The sequence below is a fragment of the Idiotropiscis lumnitzeri genome, chromosome 2, assembly GCF_059441095.1.
Source record: "Idiotropiscis lumnitzeri isolate Australia: NSW breed Sydney's pygmy pipehorse chromosome 2, RoL_Ilum_1.0, whole genome shotgun sequence".
NCBI classification, from domain to species: Eukaryota; Metazoa; Chordata; class Actinopteri; order Syngnathiformes; family Syngnathidae; genus Idiotropiscis; species Idiotropiscis lumnitzeri.
The window spans coordinates 36303910-36327683 of NC_142392.1; the positions used below are offsets into that span (position 1 = coordinate 36303910).

Sequence of the window (23774 nt, forward strand, 5' to 3'; positions counted from 1 at the left end):
AGCAAGGAGATGACCGCGCTGATCAAGCTGCGCGGGGAGTACGACAGCCTCTTTACAGGGGCCAAGTTCTCCGCAGCCACAGCATGGAGGCAAAAATACAATTTCTATCGGGAAAAATATTTGACGGGTTATTGTCTTATTTATTTCCATCGATTTCAACTCAAAATATCAAAAAGAAAACGCATAAGAATGGTGAGACCCACTATAGCAATTTTAGTTTCCATTCATCAACCATTTGTGTTTGAATTAGATTTGCGCTAATGTAACAAGTTGAAATATTAAAGTATGAATAAAAAAATGTATTATTTATAATATGATAGGAATTTAAATATTAATTTTGTCTTTTGAATATTTCCATGCTTTTCATATTAGTGACACTGTCGATCTGGGTTCTCCTATAGTTTGTAATAATAACAATCGGAGATCGATTATTTATGTCTGTATGCACCTAGCAGGCGGCCGTTGGAGACTTTCCTCATTCGAGTAAAGTCTACTGAGGAAACTTATTTCACCCTGTTTCAGGTATGTCGCGGGCTAGGAGTTTATTCATTGTTTGTCATTGAGTGGTGTAAAGTTAATCCAATGTAAATCGCTGTGTTTAAGAGCATCGATTGTGTGTACTGTGCGAGTCCCGCCCGTTGAAAAAGCTTAGTAGTTACGTGTGACGCAGCCATAATTGAGGGTATGAATGTGTGTGTGTGCGTGCGCGCGCATCCTCGATCACATGAAAGCAGCTGAGTCGTGCCCGTTATGTTTGAAGCTAAATGTAAACATAGTCACCCAGTTATGAGAATATGTATGCTTTATTGATGTGTTGCATTGAATATTAGGCATTCTAGTGTTTATATAACATGTAACAATACTTTTTGGTTATTGTACAGAAATTGTTTGGTTAAAATGGAAGTGGTTAAAAGTGTTGTATAATTTCCTTTTGTTTTATATGAGTTGTAAATAATTTAAAATACTGTTTTCCGGTTCATACTGTGAATTGTTGATTGGATTCGAGTAAAGTCTACTGAGGAAACAACACACAACACTGTTGTGATTATTTCACCCTGTTTCAAGGTGTAACACTAACTGTTTATTCTAGCACAGAATGTGCCCTGTATAAATTCCATGTACCTCCTGCAATGTGCTCCCCAATTACTGATATTAATGAATAATATATGAATCACCCTCCACAGTAACATGATAAAACGCACTGAAAAGTTCAAGAACTAATGTACTTAGGGCATAAATCTGCATGTTACCCATAACACCAGGATTTCTGACTAATGTTTGCATCTTTTTACCCTTTTTTTCATCCTTTATTTTTGCATGCATTTTTATTTATTTAATACAGGACCATCGTGAAAAAACTTGAGCTGCAGGGCAAAGTGACGCCCCTGCAGGCAAAAAAAAATGGGGTAATTTAAAAATAAAGTATAAAGTATGGAAGTCCACATTTTTTTTCTTGTGTGTGAAAATGAAGATATAAATGTTTTATCTTTTTGCTTCTTTTCATATAAAGGATTGCAAAAACCCAGGGACCGGCGAAGGGGTGGCAGGGAGAGCTACTGCCGATACTTGGCCCTGGTTCGACCTTATGGATGGAGTGCTCGGACAGAGACCGTCCATCACCCCCCCTGTCCTAATTGCCTCCATCCCTGAGGAAAGACCAGGGCCAAGTCAGGCCAGCCCGGAAGAACTCCCAGGGCCAAGTCGGGCCAGGGTGACGCAAGAGGAGGAGGAGGAGGAGGAAGAAGAAGTCGTAGAAGAGGAAGAAGAGCGAGGCCAACAGCCGGAGCAACGACTGAGAGGGAGAAAGCGAAGGAGAGAGGATGAATTGATTGAACTATACAGACGTGATTTAGCAATGCGGAGACAGGAATTGGAGAGGCAGAGGAGGGAAGGGCAATTGAGAGGAGGGAGACTTTTGAAAGGTTTTTTACTTTGATGGAAAAGATGATAGATCAAAATAAAAAATGAGTGAAATATGCTTGGTGTTCAAGACTGAAATTTAGATAACATTCATTAAAAAGTAAACAAAAACCGGGGTACTTTCAAAACAGATGAACTAGTTTGTATCCCAGTCACACCTTGAGATCAGCTTCTTCAGACAAAAGTGAAAAAGCCCAGGTTTGTGAAAGACCAAAACCTTTACAATAATATGAAGACTCCACCATGTCTGTTTTGCTTACAAACTATTAATTCATTGAAAAACTGGTGGACAAACAAGGCATAAATTAAGTACATTATAATTCACAGTAACTATTCACAGTAAATAAAAAGCATTCCCCAGTTCATAACTGTTGCAGGATAAACCTGAGTGTGTCAGTGCTGTTTTGCCAATTTTCGCCTGAGCAGGGACTCATTTGGAGCATGGATGGAACCGTTCTTCCAGGACCCATGACATGGATGGGGCACGAGCAAGAGTCCTGATCTTCCTCTCGTGACTTGAAGTGGGGCATCATACCGGTTGCAGTGTCCACTACATCATCCATTACGTGGGGGTTTGCAGGGGTGGTTGGGGCAATAGATGGCTGCCATGTCACTACAAAAGATGGGATAGATTTATTAACCATTCATTACATTGTATATGAATCTATTTTTCCATCTTCTCATATTTTGCCATGTTTGTGTGTCTGTGCTCTTTGATGATTCAGTTAAAGATTATTCTGTGCCAAAGGTGTGGTGCACCTCCAGGGTGCGGAAAAAGATGGCCCGGAATCTCACCTTCATCATTCCAAAGGCACGCTCAATAATAGAGCGTGCCTTGGAATGATGAACGTTGAAGCGCCGGGCCCCCACGCCCTGCACCGGCCGCTTGTAAGGAGTGATGACGGGGAGTGGTCGCTGGAGGCACGGATACCCTCCATCTGCCAAGATGAAGTGCCCTGGAGGAGGATACAGCCCTCTTTGGTAAAGAGGGCTGTGCCGGAGGACCCTGGAGTCGTGGACTGATCCAGGCCAACACAAGAATATGTCCAGAAAGCGACCCTGATGGTCACACACAGCTTGCATGATTATGCTGCTGAAAAGCTTGCGGTTCTTGTAGTCATGACCATCAGGGCCACTTGGAGGCTTGATTCGGACATGACAACCATCTATTGCTCCAGCAGCTCTTGCAAATGCATGGTGCTTCGCCAGCCCTGCAAATCCCTGGGTCACTGCCTGAAGGTCTCCTGCAGTGTTGGGGAAGTGGATGACTCTGTGGCGAAGAGCCACCACTTCCCCAGTGACCCGGTGGATGATGTAGTGGGCAGCGGACCGCGGCATCCCAAATGCTCGTGCCACCACCCGATATGATGCCCCACTCGCCAGCCAGAAGAGAAAGACAAGGACCTCTATCTCGACACTCCATCCATGTCGTCGGTCTTGGTCCAGGAGGTTCAGCAACACTCTGAATGAGTCCCTGCTCAGGCGAAAGTCTGTTTGGAGATCCTCTCCATTGAAAAAACGATCCAACACTGGCACACCCAGGTTTATCCTGCAGTTTGGACTTCTTGGCTGTTAATGTTTTGAATAAAAAAGAAAATGAACGCATGAATTATTGTATTTGTTTCATTTGCTTGCATAATTCCGACATTAACACCAACTTAATTTTAATAACTCTGGCCCTAAACTCTCTAGTGGTATTCTGGTGTTTTGCTATATGTAAAAGTATGTATTTGGTCACAAACTAAACACAGGGACAATAAAGCCATCACAAGTATCTAAGCTTACAAAAACTATTTAAGAATCTATACAATTATTTAATTTCCATTCAATATTCGTTTTCCCCCCGCGAGCCATCACTTTACCGTGGTGGAGGGGTTTGCGTGTCCCAATGATCCTAGGAGCTAAGTCGTCGGGGGCTTTTGCCCCTGGTAGGGTCACCCATGGCAAACAGGTCCTCTGTGAGGGTCCAGACAAAGCACGGCTCACCAAACCCCCTAATGAAGCACAAAATTATTGGACCACGATTTCCCTTGCCTGGACGCTGGTCACCGGGGCCACCCTCTGGAGCCAGTCCTGGAGGTGGGGCTCGTCGGCGAGCGCCTGGTGGCCGGGCCTGCACCCATGGGGCTCGGCCGGGCACAGCCCGAAAAGGCAACGTGGGTCCAATTATAGAGGAATCACACTCCTCAGCCTCCCTGGTAGGGTCTACTCAGGGGTACTGGAGAAGAGGGTCCGTCTGGAGGTTGAATCTCAGATCCAAGACGAGCAGTGCGGTTTTCATCCTGGCCGTGGAACAGTGGACCAGCTCTACACTCTCTACACGGTCCTTGAGGGTTCATGGGAGTGCGCTAAGCCAGTCTACATGTGTTTTGTGGACTTGGAGAAGGCGTTCAGCCGTGTCCCACGGGGAGTTCTGTGGAGCGTGCTTCGGGAGTACGGGGTACCGAGCCCCTTGATATGGGCAGTTGGGTCCCTGTACCACCGATGTCAGAGTTTGGTCCGCATTGCCGGCAGTAAGTCGGATTCGTTTCCAGTGAGGGTTGGACTCCGCCAAGGCTGCCCTATGTCACCGATTCTGTTCATAACTTTTATGGACAGAATTTCTAGGCGCAGTCGAGGCGATGAGGGGATTCGGTTTGGTGACCTCAGTATTTCCTCTCTGCTTTTTGCAGAATATGTGGTACTGTTGGCTTCGTCAAGGCGTGATCTCCGACTCTCATTGGAGCGGTTCGCAGCTGAGAGTGAAGCGGTTGGGATGAAGATCAGCGCCTCTAAATCTGAGACCATGGTTCTCAGTCGGAAAAGGGTGGAATGCCCTCTCCAGGTTGGGGAGGAGATCCTGCCCCAAGTGGAGGAGTTTAAGTATCTTGGGGTCTTGTTTACGAGTGAGGGGAGGATGGAGCGAGAGATCGACAGGCGGATGGGTGCAGCCTCCGCTGTAATGCGGACGCTGTATCGGTCTGTCGTGGTGAAGAGGGAGCTGAGCCAAAAGGCGAAGCTCTCGATTTACCGGTCGATCTTCGTTCCTACCCTCACCTATGGTCACGAGCTGTGGGTCGTGACCGAAAGAACAAGATCTCGGATACAAGCGGCCGGAATGAGTTTCCTCCGCAGGGTGTCTGGGCTCTACCTTCGAGATAGGGTGAGAAGCTCGGCCATCCGGGAGGGTCTCAGTGTCGAGCCGCTGCTCCTCCACGTAGAGAGGAGCCAGATGAGGTGGCTCGGGCATCTGTTTAGGATGCCTCCTGGATGCCTCCCTGGTGAGGTGTTCCGGGCATGTCCCACAGGCAGGAGGCCCAGAGGACGACCCAGGACACGCTGGAGAGACTACGTCTCCCGGCTGGCCTGGGAACGCCTGGGCATCCCACCGGCAGAGCTGGAAGATGTGGCTGGGGAGCGGGAAGTCTGGGCTTCCCTGCTGCACCGCGACCCGACCCCGGATAAGCGGCGGATAATGGATGGATGGATGGATAATGAAGGCAACTTGAGCAAGTGGAACAAGTGATTTTATTGATGATTGTGGAAGGCACCGATTTCATAAGCACAGTTTCTTCTCACAGCTTTTCCATTAACTACGATTAAAAAGACAACTGAAAAGCATAATGTTAACAAATGTTGTTCTAGGCAAAGGTAATTAATTTCATTGATAATGTTTGCTATGAAAACAAAAAAAACTAATTATCACTCAGACACTGATCTGGCACTGATCACATTGGCTTAGTGTCAATAAAAGAGCTTTGCAAAATTAAATTTATAATATTTTATTCAAAATCACATTTACATCTTACCACAAAGAGTCAGTTCCTTCAGTTTTTTGTTGTCTTTTTTTAAGCTTCAAGGATCGCTGCAATTCTCACCAGCACAATTGTGTCTCTCAGCACCCTATTTAGAAAAGAATTTTTTAGCACAAACGCTGCAACTGAATGGCTTGTCTCCAGTGTGTGTTCTTGTGTGGCTCGTTAAATGCGACTTACGATAGAAACTCTTTCCACAAACTGAGCAGGAAAAGGGTTTTTTGCAGTGTGTATTCTTGTGTGTTCTGTTAATCGTGACTTTTGAGAGAAACTTTTCCTCCAAACTGAGCAGAAAAAGGTTTTTCTCCACTGTGTGTTCTTGCGTGCCTTGTTAAATGAGAATTTTGGGAGAAGCTTTTACCACAAACTGAGCAGGAAAAGGTTTTTCACCACTGTGTGTTCTTGTGTGTTCTATTAACCTTGCCTTTTGAGGGAAGCATTTTCCACAAACTGAGCAGGAAAAGGGTTTTTCTCCACTGTGTGTTCTTGTGTGGGTTGTTAAATGGCCCTTTTGAGAGAAACTCTTGCCACAAACTGAGCAAGAAAAATGTTTTTCTCCACTGTGCATTCTTGTGTGGATTGTTAAATGAAACTTTTGAGAGAAGCTTTTGCCACACACTGAGCAAGAAATAGGTTTTTGTTCCACTGTGCGTTCTTGTGTGCCTTACTAAACTAGACTTTTGAGAGAAGCATTTCCCACAAACTGAGCAAGAAAAAGGTTTTTCACCACTGTGTGTTTTTCTGTGCCCTTTTAAAAACAGCTTTGAAGTGAATGAGTCAGTGTGACATGCCCTTTCACCTTTAGCTTGCCCATCATCATCATCGTCATGAGCGTCTGATGATGTGTCCTTATTATGTGCTTGTGATGGCCCCCAGTGGTCGACATCAACTTCTTTTGTCACGTGATGACTTGAGCTGCTGCTTGTAGGCTCCGCCCCTCTTTTGTCCTCATTCTCATCTTCAGTCTTTATAGGGAGAATGTTCACTGGTGACTTGTTGATCTCCTCCTCCTCCTTTTTGATGTGAGTCAAGTCTGGCTCCTCTTTCACAGAACGGAGATCGTTTTCACAGACGTCTGCAGGACACAAAAAGACAAACACACATTTTGTTTGGTCAAGTCAAAGCTCATGCGGCGACTTTGTCTTATATTGTTTCTACCGTGCTACCTTGACTTGTTCCTGCCGCACACGGTGCAATGTGTGCGACCCCGATTTGGACCAGACCATGGGGGCATTTCACAAAATTACGTCCTACGATGTAAACCTCCCTTTCTTAGCAGCACAACAGTGATAAACGAGCAATTAAAAAGGAACCACTTGGCGGCTGATGCCCGATTTCATTCCTGACATGGTCACAGACGTTTCTGGAAGCGAGCTGAAGTTAGCACACACAGGCTATTGTGTGCGTCTGATGGAACACCTGTTGTGGGACCCTAACTTCTTATTAATGGGGGCCACTGGGGGCCATCGCAACATAATGTCATTGATAGAATAGAAATCCTTCAAGTGAAATATGTTTATTTCTTTTTGCATTTAGAGATAGTTTCATCGTGGGTATCGTATTTTCGCGACCATCAGGCGCACTTTAAAGTCCTAAATCTTCCCCAAAACAAACGAGGCTCCTTGTAATGCGACACGCCTATTATATGGACTGAGCAACTCACTCGACCATCGGGCATGTTCCCCTTGAGGTATTTCAGAGTGCATGTTAGCACACCGTGCCGGCCAAAATCTGAGACAGCTTTGCTTCAAATTGACTGTGACAAATACATTATGTGAATGTCTTTTCGGTGATGGTGCAGGAGAAAGCTGGAAAAAATGGCAGCTGTCCACGATGTTGTAGTCTGTCTTATCATTCATGTTATTGCAAGCAAGATACATCACAGGTTTAGACAACAGACTGCAAAAAAATAGATGAAAACACACTGCCCAAAGCACACCACTCACATTTCTCTAACCAGCCATCTGATTGGCTGAGGCTCCCGGAATGCATCAGTACTGTTTTTGTGTTGTTTTTATTTCTTATGAGGATATGAATGGCATGAGAGATACATGTTTTGTGATCATTTTATTTCTTTGTTTCATTGTTTGCTTGTAAGATGTTCAGAGATATTTTTGGTTTTGATTTGAAACCATGACTCTATGGTTCGGTGACCAGTGAAATCCCTCCCCTGACAATCTCAACAAATCCGCACTTGATCTCTGTGCTTCTATTTGTTCGACGAGACGAATGAAAGATCGCGTCGTTTTTTAAAGTAGCGCTGAATGGATCCCCTGCTTGAAAACGGCAGTCTGTTCGGCACGAAAGCGGAAGAACAGGACACACCCCGCTGTGATATGATTGGCTGCTGGCCGTGTGGGGCACTGTCATCAACTCACCGACAGATGTCACCATTTGCGATGCAAATCATTGTCATATTCTTCTAAACATCGGATAAACTTAAGATTTAAACCGTATGCAAATGAACAAACATTTTAGTTCCCAAACATGAACTTGACAGATGAATTAAACTTAACTTTTGTTGCTGGTTTTGTTGAAACATCTGCCACCATGTTGTCGGTTAGACAGTGTTCCAAATGTCATGCCATGTCATTATCCACACCGCTTATCCTGTACTGGGTCGCGGTAGGGTGCCGGAGCTGACGTGATAAAGTGTTTCTTAATGTCAACATATTTGCACCTTTGCCTTTTTACAGGCTTTTTCGCCAGTGCTATGGTGCCTTGATTGTCCTCAAAAACAATTAGTCGCTCTTTATTTTTTGCATGAGATATTTTTTTATCTCCCGAGGGGATATTTCACGTGGATTGAGCTCTTAAGTAACTAAAAAAGTAAAAGAAAAAAATAATTAAGGTTCTTTAAGAATATGAATACGCAAGAAAGAAATTTCTCAGATCAACATTTCACATTGTCGTTTGTCAAATGTTGATAAATTGTATTTTTCATTCGGGATTTGTCTGTTGTTTTTCATTTATTTGCACGTCACTATTTAAGTATTTTTTTCTTTTACTATTCTTTACCTCTATCAGTATTTAATTCAATTTTCATGGAATTATTTAAGCTTGCTTCTGTAATACTACAATATTTATTCAAATTTTTTAATACATAAAAATTATTTAAATATTTTTTAATTATTTGTATTTAAATCTTGAATATTTGTCAACATATTTGTTCATTTAAATATGTGTGCAATTATTTTATTTATTTATTGCATTAATTAATACTTAAAATTGCATTCATTATTTTTTATCTTTCAAAATTCGTTCAATATTTATTAAATGTTTCTATATTTATTATGAATTTAATTAACTCAGTATGTGGTTGTGAATTTTAAATTGAAATATGTTGCTGTTTTATTATGTAAATGTTAGAGTGTTAAAAAATATTTCGGTATTTATTTAGGTACTTAAATATTTAATTATTCGTTTCAGTATACATTGAATTACGGTGATTCACTTTTGCAATTCAGACGCGCAGCAACGAACTGCGTAATGCGGATCCTCTCCTCCGTGGTGACGAAAAAAAAGAAGCGGGAAGATTTACGAAAGCAGGAACGGACCGTGCATCAGCAGAGCGATAAAAACACTGTGTTCAGGAGGCGCACACGATATTTGTGCCTTTCTTCATTTTTACTTTGTTTATTAATGTACATTGTTTGCATTGGCCTCAAGGACTCATTCGGCGTGTATGTATTTGTAGTTTTCACTGTGTCACGTGATTTCCTAAAGCCATCAAAGGAAGAGAAATAAAAAAAGAAAATCTGGACATCAGTCTGAATCGTGGCCTTTTCGCTGGACCGGTGTAGCTACACTCTTGACATTCCAAAATCTTTGAGAGAAACTTAGACTATTTGCATTTATCTTTCTTGTTCTATTTAAAGTTCAACTTCTAGTTCAGTTTTTCACCTTTTCACAGCGTAATGAAGGCCAGTTGAGCAAGTGGAACAAGTGATTTTATTGATCATCGTGGAAGGCACAGATTTCATAAGCACCGTTTCTTCTCACACCTTTTCCATTAGGTACGATTTAAAAGACAACTGAAAAGCATAACGTTAACAAATGTTGTTCCAGGCAAAGGCAATTAATTTTATTTATGTTCGATATAAAGCCACTGATGGTGTAGTGGTACACTTGCCCGAGTTGTGTGCAGGCAGCGTGGGTTCAGTTCCCACTCAGTGACGGTGTCTAAGTCTGCCCTGTGACTGGCTGGTGACCAGTTCAGGGTGTAGTGCGCCTTTCGCCCGGAGTCAGCTGAGATAGGCTCCCGCACCCTCCCTCGACCCTGTACCGGATAAGCGGTGTGGATAATGACATGACATGTTTGATATAAAAACAAAAAAAATCATCATCACTCAGACACAATGGTTCTTCTGGCAATGATCACATTGGCTTAGTGTCAATAAAAAAGCTTTGCAAATGTCAATTTATCATATTTTATTCAAAATCACATCTTACCACAAAGAGTCGGTTCCTTCAGTTTTTTTGTCCTTTTTTTAAGCTTCAGATCGCTGCAATTCTCACCAGCACAATTGTGACTCTCTGCATGCTGTTTAGTGGAGAATTTTTTAGCACAAACGCTGCAACTGAATGGCTTGTCTCCTCTGTGTGTTCTTGTGTGGCGTCGTAAATTTGACTTTACAGAGAAAGATTTACCGCAAACCGAGCAGGAAAAAGGTTTTTCTCCACTGTGTGTTCTTGCGTGCCTTGTTAAATGAGAATTTTGGGAGAAGCTTTTACCACAAACTGAGCAGGAAAAAGGTTTTTCTCCATTGTGTGTTCTTGTGTGGCTTGTTAACGTTGAGTTTTGAGAGAAGCTTTTACCACAAACTGAGCAAGAAAAAGGGTTTTCTCCAGTGTGTTTTCTTGTGTGGATTCGTAAATGTGACTTTCCAGAGAAGCTTTTACCACAAACTGAGCAGGAAAAAGGTTTTTCACCACAGTGCATTCTTGTGTGGCTTGTCAAACTTGACATATCAAAGAACCTTTTGCCACAAACTGAGCAAGAAAAAGGTTTTTCTCCAGTGTGTGTTTTTTTGTGCAGTTTTAAAGACAACTTTGAAGATGAGTCAGTGTGACATGCCCTTTCACGTTTAGTTTGCTCATTATCATCATCATCGTCACGAGCGTCTGATAATGTGTCCTCATTTTGTGCTTGTGATGGCCCCCAGTGGTCTTCATCACCTTCTTTTGTCACGTGATGACTTGAGCTGCTGCTTGTAGGCTCCGCCCCTCTGTTGTCCTCACTGTCATCCTTGTTTGCATCTTCAGTCTTTATAGGGACAAAGTTCAGTGGTGACTTGTTGATCTCCTCCTCCTCCTCCTTTTTGATGTGAGTCAAGTCTGGCTCCTCTTTCACAGAACGGAGATCGTTTTCACAGACGTCTGCAGGACACAAAAAGACGAATTTGGTTTGGTCAAGTCAAAGTTCAGGCGGCGACTTTGTCTTATATTGTTCCTACCGTGCTACCTTGACTTGTGCTGCCGCATACGGAGCAATGTGTGCAACCCCAACTTGGACCGGACCATGGGGGCATTTCACAAAATTACGTCCTCCGATGTAAACCTCCCTTTAGCAGCACAACCGTGATAAACGAGCATTTAAAAAGGAAGCACGTTGCGGCTGATGCCCGATTTTATTCCTGTCATAGTCACAGACGTTTCTGGAAGCGAGCTGAAGTAAGCACACACAGGCTATTGTGTGCGTCTGATGGAACACCTGTTGTGGGACCCTAACATATTGATGGGGGCCATCGCAACATAATGTCATTGATAAAATAGGAATCCTTCAAGTGAAATATGTTTTCAAGTATTTCTTTTCGCATTTAGAGAAAGTTTCATCGTGGGTATTTTTACTTCCATTATAATCTGGATCTCTAAAAGAATTAAAGGGGCCCTGGCATCAGAGTCGCTATTTATTGCATGATTTACATTTAGCCTGCTCGTACATTCAAACATTCCCCTTTTTATTTTTTATAAAATTTCTGTTTTTAAATAAATTTTAAAACAACATTATGTTTGAAGAGTCAAAATCCCTACACATAAGCATTAAGCAACAACACTTTCACTCTGACTTTCATGTTGACATATTTGAATAATGACTGTATATTTTAAAGTTATCCAATATGTATTCAAATTCGACTAAGATACACCAAAATATTTTAAGAGTTCACTGAATTATTTTGGAACTGCAACGATGCTTAACAGCCATAGGGTGTCAGTAATGAGTAACAAAGTAACACAACATTGTCATTTGCATAAATTACCAGGAACTATGAGTTGCGGGGGAGATGCAAACCACCTGGGCCACAGGAACTTTATGACCAGGAACGAAATGTTCCTGGCCTTGTTGGTAGAAAAGGGGGTTGTGGCGTACTCCCTTTTTAAGCCCATAGTAAGCCAAAGATGCAGATGCATTCCTTGCAGCATGCGCTTGTTCACTGATGAGATCCGTGCAACCCTGGATGGATGCATTCAATGTATTTTAAATGTTTGGATGGGGTGAAACTACGCACATGTGCACAAAACAATGCAGGGCCACCCGAGGTTCATTGACTCTCACCCGACCAAGCCAGTACAAAGTTCATAAATAAATAAGACCATTACGTGCTTGATTTTTTTTAAAAACTTAATATTTTGTGTTTTATCCACTAAAATTGATCAACCGCCATTGATGTTTTCGCCCGAGTGTGCAGATTTTTTAGAGTCAGGCAGAATTCCTTCCGGAAGGAATTGCTTGAACAAGATATAAATACCAGAAAATGTAAAATGTTAAATAATCAGTTCAAATTTTATTAAAAAAAAAACAAAACATGGAGTTCACCCCCGCCCCTATTGGTTATTCTTTGGCATATATTTTCTGCACTGATTTCATTTGGCAAAAACAAATGTTCAGCAGACCTGCAAGTAAAAGGCAATATTTAAAAATAAAGCGGCAATAACTTTGGACGCATTTCCCCAAACAACTCAATGTTGTGATGCATATTTTTAACAATAGAAAGTCGTTCTTTACAAAGCAAATGAGAGTAAAACGTGTACAAACCTGCTTTGTGTAGTACAACACGAGGCAGGTTGCAAACTTCGTCCAGCAGTTGAAGATGTTGCTCGTTCTCTTCTTTTATTCCACAAAGTTCCTCTTTGTACTTGGGTGTCGTTCTTTCACACATATTCAAATGATAATTCCCAAAAATCCGCACTTGATCTCTGCTTGGCGATGAGTCATGTGCCTCTTTTTGTTAGCGGCTAGCTAGCTAACAAGCTAAGCTAACTACGCCGAAAAGCATCAACGCGCGAAGATGAGGTTATCGGGACACAAAGACTTAATGAATTATGTCGTAGTCCTTTAGAGTAGCACTGGACATCCTTTGAGAAAATTACAGTCAGTTCCACACTAAATCAGAAGAATTTAGCGGTGGACTGCTTTTGTTCCGGTGTGGACGGGTCGGTGGATGTGGTCGAGGTCCTTCGGAAGCTGCGCGCTTGCTTATGACGTCATGCTTTAAGCGCGTATTTTCCATATATATTTCTTTGCCTCAGTGCGTTTTTTTACACCTGGCTGTACTATTTTAATATTTATTTTATATAATATTTTAATTCGGTTGATAAAAAAATTAACAAAATAACTAAATTAACGCCACATTGGCGAGTCATCTCACGCGTCACTTCCGCCTATGCCCGGAGAAGCCGCTGCTGGAACAGCACTGGGACGTTTACGTTTCTCCAACCGAACTTGCAACAATGCTGTGGTTCTCTCGGGCTGCAAGATTGTATGAATATAATGTCTGCATTTACTAGCAGTGCTTCTCAATTATTTCACGCCCGCCCCTACCAAGAAGAAAAAGATTCGCGCCCCCCACCACCAATTATTTTTCTGTCTTTGTAGATTGATGTTAGATTGTCAATAAAATATCCCTTAACTAACCTAAATTGATAAGAAATATAATTTCGAGAACTATTATCGTGAGGATCTCGAAGCTCAGTACTCTGTTGTGTAAATATTGATGAGATGACAAATATTTGTCACGTCATTTCATTATCCTCACCGCTTATCCTGAACAGGGTCGCGGGAGGCTCCTGGAGCCGATCCCAGCTGACTTCAGGCGAAAGGCGCACTACACCCTGAACTGGTCGCCAGCCAGTCACAGGGCAGACATAGACACCGTCACTGAGTAGGAACTGAATCCATGTTGCCTACACACAACTCAGGCGAGTGTACCACTACACGATCAGTGACATGATAAAAATTTACTAATACGTTTTAAAAAAAAAAAAAGAAAAAAAAAAACTCTATTAACATTAACAAACCAAACACAGTTATTAATACGTACATATAGAAAGGACAATAAAAAGAGCCAGGGGGATTTTAAACAAAAATTCTATATGAATAACAAAGCAACAGCTTTAGTATTGTTGTTGTGTCACCGTGGAAATGAGAAGTAGTTAGTAAATCAACCTTTAAAAGCAAAACTCACTCCAATGCGTGTTCGTTTTTTGTACTCAAGAAGAAAAGGGTCAAATAAAGACTCAACAACTGATTAGAGTTCCGATATTTAGTTTCTTCCATTTCTGGAGTTCAGGAAATAGTACAAAGACAGATATCTGGGCGGCTTTTTCTTAATCTCACGAGAAACTGCACTCGGGCGAGCACAGTCAAAAAATGTGCACCATCTTTCAGCCCAGCTTCAGTTTTTATAGGAATTTTTTATGTCAAGGGTAATGTAGGTTGAATCGGTTGAATCGGTCGTCCTCGCTCCCTCCCACGGCACGGGTCAACGTCCAAGGGAAGGTCCTCCCCAGGTTAGTCTGGATAGTTTATTCCCGTCTGGTCCCCAAGACTGGCACGTCAAGGCTGGCCTTCTCCGGCGGGCAGTCTCTCCGTCTCTCTCCCCGCTGGCATTCCCCTGTAATCTTGTCGGTGTGCATGTGTGCGTGTGTATGTGCACGTGCATGTGCAAGTGTAAGTACGTGTCTGTGTGTATGCATGCGTATGTGCATGTGGTCCGATCTCCAATTGTTATGTCTTTCAGAATGTGTTTTTTTTCTATAGCGTCTATGTGACGCACCTCCAGTGCCCAATTTGGTATGTTTGCATCTCTACAGCCAATGTGGAGAATGTGCTTCGTCGTATTTGACCATGAAGTGCTGTGAATGTGAGGGCAGCTCATGGAAATGCTATGTAGGCAAATTTGTTCTCACTACTGAGAATTTCAATAAAGTTCACACATTTAAACTAAGTACTATAAATTTAGCATATAAGAATAATATAATAAATCAGTAAACATCATGACTACAATCCCAGTCAATCCTATCTATGCACAGTACTTCTACTTTCATCTGATAAATGCTTTTCGTTTCATCAATGTTTAACATATTCAGTAAATATGAACCTGCTAAATTAAATAATTGACCTTCTGTCCTGTAAGTGTTTAAAATAATGCCAGCAATCATAATACAATCCTTCGTTTACCATTGCAGTCGTCTTATCATTGCAGCATTTTATTAATTTCCCCTCTGGAACATGGACAGACATTCGGAGTGTTTCCTTACACTTGTATATGTTGTGGGATGTAAGTGTGTATATACATGGGGATTGTGTATATACGTATATACAGTGTATATTTGCATGCTTTTTCTGAATGTCTGCTGCTAATGTCATACATTAACGGCTACATTGCACCACCGCCTCTGTGTGATCCATATCTTTGCCGTCGTAACACTGCAAATTTACCCATTGTGGGACTATTAAAGGACATCTTTATCTTTAAAAACCTTGTGTTGGTGCTTGCTAAATAATTTTCCATAAGATTAAGATTGAACAAAATGGTGAAACAAAAATTTAAAAATTAAATACTGTAACGATTAAACATTGAATACTAAATTATTCCTAAAAGAGTTCACTGAATCTTGAAATTAATAGTGAATTATTGTAGTTTAATGAATACTGAAACGAATAATGAAATATTAAAGTACTTTAAATAAATACCGAAATCATTTTCGAACACAATAACAGTTAGGTAATAAAAGAGTGACATATTTTAATTTAAAATTCGCAACCACATCACAACCTGGTGAAAACCCTGTAAAAAGGAAAAAGTGCAAATATGTTGACATAAAGTATCACTTTATCATGTCAACTGTTAATAATAGGGAAATACATTTGAAATACTCTCCAACCGACGACATGGTGTCAGATGTATAAACAAAACCAGCAACAAAAGTAAAATTCAATACATCTCTCAAGTTCATATTTGGGAACAAAAATGTTTGTTCATGTGCACACGGTTCAAATCGTACGTTTTTCCAATGTTGAGAAGAAGATAACAATGATTTGCATCGTAAATGGTGACATCTGTCGGTGAGTTGGTGACAGTGCGCCACACAGCCAGCAGCCAATCATATCACAGCGGGGTGTGTCCTGCTCTCCGCTTTCGTGCCGAACAGACTGCGGTTTTCTCGAAGGAAAAAAAACGACGCCATCTTTCATTCGTCTTGTCGAACAAAGAGAAGCACGCGAGTTATCGCCAAGCAGAGATCAAGTGCGGATTTGTTGAGATTGGCGTTTGAAAATGTGTGCTAGATCGACACCCAAGTACAAAGAGGAACTTTGTGGAATAAAAGAAGAGAACGAGCAACATCTTCAACTGCTGGGCGAAGTTTGCAACCAGCCTCGTGTTGTGCTACACAAAGCAGGTTTGTATACGTTTTACTCTCATTTGCTTTGTAAAGAACAACGTTAAAAATATGCATCACAACATTAAGTTGTTTGGGGAAATGCGTTCAAGGTTATTGCCGTTTTATTTTTAAATATTGCCTTTTACTTGCCGGTTTGCTGAACATTTGTTTATGCCAAATGAAATCAGTGCAGAAAATGGATGCCAAAGAATAACCAATAGTGGGGGGGGGGTAAACTCCGTGTTTTTTTCCCCAGTTTAGAATTTGAGCTGATTATGTAACATTTTACATATTCCAGTTGTTATATGTTGTTAAAGAAATTAAGTTTGTCATGTCATCATGTTTCAAAACTATGCTGACAGATGTCGTGTATTTTTATATCCACACTGATAAAAATTTTGGGGCTGATCTACTGAGAAAATGTTAGGTAACCTTTTGCATCACACATTTATGTTTATAAAGCAAGGACAGTGCTTGTTTCATCTACTTAATTTCTTGTGCATAAGAAAGCGGTTTTGTAAAGTCTACTTAATTTTACATGTAAAGTTAGTTTAAATTTTGCAAGTGAAGTCAACTTAATTCTGCAAGTTTGTTAACTACATTACTTCAGTAAATGCAACCTAACTATTCAAGTTAACTTGCTTGCAAAGTTAAGTAGACTTTACTTGCGAAAATAAAACTAACCTGACTTGCAAAGTTAAGTGGATTTTACTTGTAAATCTAATTTCTTCCACACAAGAAATGAAGTAGCCTTTACAAAACAATCCTTGCACTATCTACATAAAAATGTGATGCAAAAAGTTACCTTACATTTAGTAAGTAGATCAAGCACACCATTTTGTGTCATGCTGGGTCTACTTTAAATATTAAGTATGTGACACCTGTTGGGCCATCCACTGATCACTCAAAATATGTTTCCAAGGCCAAGGGTCAACATGACTATGAATGAATTCCAACAACTGATTAATCAAATAATTGGTAACAATTAAATTATAAACTATTTTTGTAAAGGACAAACAGGCAATCATTAGTTGCGGCCCCAACACTATACATATGAACAACATGTGTCAAACTATGCATGTATAATTATGTGACTTAATTCAAAACAAAACTTGGAATTTCTTGAGTTTATATAAGCATATTTATTTGACAAGAAAATATTTTTTGTTATGAACAGTGAGGGTGAAGGTAAGACGTGGCAAAGTTAAATACATTGAAAGGACATGTTCATTCATAATCGATGTTTGTCTAAAAAATTAAGTCTCCTAATATCCGTTCATCTAACACCAACCAAACATCCATTCTATGCTTGTGGACGTTTTTATTAAATTCTGTTAAAAATAATTATAATTTTGTCACCATTTAAATAGAGAAATCTAAGATCATAAAAGAATGAATGCATGTTCCGTGGAATCTGATTTGTCAACACGGAAAAGCCCTGAGTGATGAAAACGTGAACATATGGTTCAGGAACAGGTCTCTTTGACGGCAAAAGTCTGACTATGGTAAACAATTGGTAATTAGACCTCAATGAAGTGATTGTGCAGTTGAAAAGTTCATATATTGACTGTGCAAAGCTAAAGTGAGAAACTAGGATTAACTATTTGGCAAACACTAGAACATATTCAGTCTCGAGGAAGACTGAATACAGTAAAATTGCAATAAGAAGAACAATAAACCAGCCCAGAGTGTTACAATGTCCTGCAAACAAAAGTTTGGGATTGCCCCTGAGGGTGAAATTCCTCTCTGAACTCCTTCTTTTTGCACCTGGCAGAAACTCATGAAACAGGGAAACTGATAAGAGATACAATTTTGTTGAAACAGAACATGCAAGGTTAAAGGTCATGCAAAACGAAAAGAAAAAAAAAACATCTAATGTTCCATACTTCAGTTTGGCGACGGATGTACAAGGGTAATTCAATTAATGGAACGACATTTTCAGATGGAAATGACAGGAATATGATGAATTATCATGTTGTGAGGGGACTTTTGATATACAGTAAATTGATATAAATTAAATTAGAAATTTTTAGTCTGCGCATATTCCACTTCAAAGAATACTGACTCATGGGTTGAGGAAAACGGGGTTATATTAGTTCAGTGGTTCTCAATTATTTCCTGTCACGCCCCCCCTACCAAGAAGAAAATAAATTTGCGCCCCCCCACTACAGTTTTTTTTACATTTCGTACTCATGTACATGTTCTTTGTATATTAATGTTGGATTGTCAATAACATATCCCTTAACAAAGATAAATCGAAAAAAAATCTATCATTTTGAGAACGACTATTGTGAGGATTCTCGAAACTCAGCACTCTGTGGTGCGAATATTGATGGGATGATAAATATTTACTATGCGTTTTTGTTTAGTTTTTTTTACTTTATTAACATGAACAAACCAAACAGTTATTAATACGTACATAATATAGAAAAGACAAAAAGAGCCAGGGGGATTTCAAACAAAAATTCTATATAAATAACATAAAGCACATGTTTGAATATGTTGACTAGACATTTTTTTTTTTTATGTTTACAATCTGATTGACGTTGAACCGCTTCGTTGTGATGACGTCAGCCATTTCCGTGTTCCAGCCTGAGAGCGTCTGCTAAATTGCTAACGTAGCCATCGTCTTATTTTGTTCGGATACGTAATGGTTGCAATACAACATTTCTGTTCATAGCTGCTGGCTCTCCGCCCGAACGCGGTTTGAGTCAGACTTCTTTTCAAAGTCGAGCGTCCATCGAAGCAATTCATTTTAGCGATTAGCGCGCTTAGCGTCTTCTTGCTCGCTCTGCTGCGGCGCAAGATAGCTTGGCGCGGGGCATTTAAGGAGCGGCGAAAGAAATCACTTCCGGGTCAACGAGCGACGGGGTGACGCTTTTTTTTTGTTAATCAGTACTGCGTGAACTCGGGGCACAAACAGCTTTGACAAGCTCAAACTCGCGTTGTCTGAGATCGCCTTTTTTGGTCCCAAAACCATGCAAAAAAGCATGTTCCCCAGGGTCCCACGCGCCCCCCTCAGCATCGCACCGCGCCTCCCCAGGGGGGCGCGCCCGACTATTTGAGAATCACTGTATTAGTTAGTTAAAAAAAGAATAGCTTAATTATAGTTGACGTGTTCATGGGGATTGAATATGAATCATAAACAGAAGACAAAACCAATTGGCATTGGCATTTGTAAAATATGATGAGGGATTAAGTTGGTGAGCTCTTATGGGAGACGGGGCGAGACGCGAATGGATTGAAGCTTCCGCCAGTGACCCGTCCAATAGTGTCACCACCACACAGCTGTGCCGGGTGGCCGTCCTCGAGGGCGTGCGCCTCCCAGTTACTGACATCATGCGAAACAGTCCGTCAATTAGAAACTGCTAATCAGTATGAGTAGAACCCCCGTTTTTGCATCGATGAAAGAAAATATTGGATTGGATGGAGAAAAAGAATTGTTACACTTGCGGGTTCAGGGGGCCAAGAGTGCTAATTCACCGGGAAAGGAAAAAAGAATATGGGGGGGGAGAATTAAATAAAAGCGGGGAGAAGCAGCTAATGCAGCAGCCGACGCATGCAGCTCCCATTGCGTCTGCTCTTTCCGTTTCCGCTGCTCCTGGGCCAGGTTCTGGTGACGCAGCGCCACAGCAGGCTTGTTGTCCGCACCGGCTGGTCAACAAGGTCACGTAACCAGGGTTCGCGGTTAACTTTAAAAACTGCTTGCCCATAGGGCAAGTGCCACTAAAATTTGCCTTGCCCGAGTGGCCAAATTACTTGCCTGACTTGGGCAAGTGACAATTTTTTTTCTCTAAGAATAAAATGTTTATGGTTGTAAAATGTGCGCCACAAATGTAAATAAACATATAATCTGAGAAGCATAAATTAATCTTGTTTTCATCATCAACCATGAAACCCTACTCACAACAGCAAATGTATCATCCAGTGCAGTTAATGAAAATGTTAATTGTAGTTTTAATAATTAACAAATCTGCATGTTAAATTGGGAAAATGATATTACAGCAATCCAGATGATCAATTTTAAGTCCAGCCTATTAATTGAGGAATCACATGAGTAAATTATGAGTGTGGGAAATGTGTGTATTCCTTTAAGACCAGTGCCTGTGGCGCAGCCTCCATAAATTTCATAGCATAAACAGAACACAGTCACTGACACCATGTCAGGTCACATCATGGAGCTAATGAATTAACAGCCAATAATCAAATATTACTCCCTTCCTTACTCGCAACTGAATTGTCGACTTAAAAATATTCGAGCTATTTTAGTCATGTCAGAGGAATCCGAAATGTTCGTATTTGAACGAACTCGTCGCCACTTGTAAACATGCGCAAAAGGTAAGAAAACTTCCGGCTGTCAATTTTCGGCCGAAATATCGTCGGTTTTTGTTGTGTTTTTCAAACTTCAAATGAGGATGCGACTACAGCGAGTTCCAATACTGCGGGATTTATTGACGTCCACTTTAACTCGACTTTCACTGAACTAACTGATCCCCGTAGCGCCCGCCCATTGCCCCCGATAAGGCCAATGGACCATACCACAACATAAGGGGGTGTCTGGGTTAAACCATCACCATACAGTGCACACAAACGGATCACACCACAGTTTTCGTCGAAATTAAAGATATTTGGCTGCTTAAAAAATGCTTGCCCGGTCGGGCAAGTTGCCCATAATTTTACCTTGCCCGTGGCCGAATTTCACTTGCCCCGGGCAATCGGGAAGCGGTTAACCGCGAACCCTGTTCTAGCAATTCCTTACGGAAGGAATTCTGCCTGACTCTACATAATGTGCACACTGCGGCAAAAACATCAATGGCGGTTGATCAATTTTGGTGGATACAACACAAAATATTAAGTTCTTTTAAAAAATCAAGTACGTATCGGTCTTTTTTTATTTATGAACTTTGTACTGGCTTGGTCGGGTGAGAGTCAATGAACCTCAGGTGGCCCTGCACTGTTTTGTGCACATGTGCGTAGTTTCACCTCATCCAAACATTTAAAATTCATTTAATGCATCCATCCAGGGTTGCACGGATCTCATCAGTGAACAAGCGCATGCTGCAAGGAATGCATCTGCATCTTTGGCTTACTATGGGCTTAAAAAGGGAGAACGTCACAACCCCCTTTTCTACCAACAAGCCCAGGAGCATTTAGTTCTTTCTCTAAATGCAAAAAGAAATACTTGTCAACATATTTCACTTGAAGGATTTCTATTCTATCAATGACATTATGTTGCGATGGCCCCCAGTGGCCCCCATCAATATGTTAGGGTCCCACAACAGGTGTTCCATCAGACGCACACAATAGCCTGTGTGTGCTAACTTCAGCTCGCTTCCAGAAACGTCTGTGACGATGTCAGGAATGAAATCGGGCATCAGCCGCCAAGTGGTTCCTTTTTAATTGCTCGTTTATCACTGTTGTGCTGCTAAGAAAGGGAGGTTTACATCGTAGGACGTAATTTTGTGAAATGCCCCCATGGTCTGGTCCAAATCGGGGTCGCACGCATTGCTCCGTGTGCGGCGGGCACAAGTCAAGGTAGCATGGTAGAAACAATATAAGACAAAGTCGCCGCATGAGCTTTGACTTGACCAAACAAAATGTGTGTTTGTCTTTGTGTCCTACAGAAGTCAGTGAAAACGATCTCCGTTCTGTGAAAGAGGAGCCAGACTTGACTCACATCAAAAAGGAGAAGGAGGAGCAGGAGATCAACAAGTCACCAGTGAATGTTGTCCCTATAAAGACTGAAGATAAAAACATGGGTGAGGGTGAGGACAAAAGAGGGGCGGAGCCTCCAAGCAGCAGTTCAAGTCATCATGTGACAACAGAAGGTGATGAAGACCACTGGGGGCCATCACAAGCACATAATGAGGACACATTATCGGACGCTCATGACGATGATGATGATGGGCAAGCCAAGGGTGAAAGGGCATGTCACACTCACTCATTAACTTCAAAGTTGTCTTTAAAACCGCACACAAGAACACGTAGTGGAGAAAAACCTTTTTTCTGCTCAGTTTGTGGCAAAAGCTTCTCTGGAAAGTTTAATTTAATAAAACACACAACAACACATAGTGGAGAAAAACCCTTTTCCTGCTCAGTTTGTGGCAAAGAATTCTCTCAAAAGGTACATTTAACAAGTCACACAAGAACACACAGTGGAGAAAAACCTTTTTTCTGCTCAGTTTGTGGAAAGAGTTTCTCTCGTAAGTCGCATTTGACAAGCCACACAAGAACACACAGTGGTGAAAAACCCTTTTCCTGCTCAGTTTGCGGCAAAAGCTTCTCTCAAAATGCAACGTTAACAAAACACACAAGAACGCACACTGGAGAAAAACCCTTTTCGTGCTCAGTTTGTGGTAAAAGCTTCTCCCAAAATTCTCATTTAACAAGGCACGCAAGAACACACAGTGGAGAAAACCCTTTTTTCTGCTCAGTTTGGAGGAAAAGTTTCTCTCAAAAGTCATGATTAACAGAACACACAAGAATACACGCTGCAAAAAACCCTTTTCCTGCTCAGTTTGTGGAAAGAGTTTCACATTTAACGAGCCACACAACAACACACACTGGAGACAAGCCATTCAGTTGCAGCGTTTGTGCTAAAAAATACTTTTCTAAAAAGGGTGCTGACAGACACAATTGTGCTGGTGAGAATTGCAGCGATCCTTGAAGCTTAAAAAAAGACAACAAAAAACTGAAGGAACTGACTCTTTGTGGTAAGATGTAAATGTGATTTTGAATAAAATATTATAAATTTAATTTTGCAAAGCTCTTTTATTGATACTAAGCCAATGTGATCAGCGCCAGAAGAAGCAACGTGTCTGAGTGATAACTAGTTTTTTTTTGTTTTCATATCAAACATTATCAATGAAATTAATTACCTTTGCCTAGAACAGGGGTCTCAATCTCGCGGGCCACTTGCGGCCCGCGGGATAATAGTTTGCCCCCGCCTTATTATGAAAGTTTAATGTTCGTGCGGCCCGCGAATTTGATATGACTGGCACGTTACAGTGTTTTGTGCGGAGCTGAACGAACCTACCAATCACGGTGGAGTATATGGCTCTCGAGGGTGGGCTTGACGTAAGCAGAGAGTTACAGCAGCGAGTTCATTCGTGTGCTGGGATGAGACTGTGACTGGTGATGTTGAAGATGTGCGGACGGATTATAGCAGGTTATGGATGTAGAAATGGACTATAAAGTGAAACTGTATCACTCAAACAGATAGTTGTCAGGATATGATTAGACGTCTATGCGGGGTCGAATGATCCGCTCGCGACGTAGTTAATTCTCTGTGGGTTAATGCTGCACTTTCATCAATGGGATCCTCATCAAAAGGATATGCCATGTTCGTAATAGGAGTGAAAAGTGATGAACAATATTTTTTTTTTCATTAAAGAC

General features: G+C 41.3%; 1 pseudogene; it reads left to right on the top strand.

Annotated features, from left to right (window-relative positions):
• Window positions 1-22845, top strand: part of LOC148342437 (uncharacterized) — a 41331-nt pseudogene extending 18486 nt beyond the window's left edge.
• The last annotated feature ends 929 nt before the right edge of the window (window positions 22846-23774 follow it).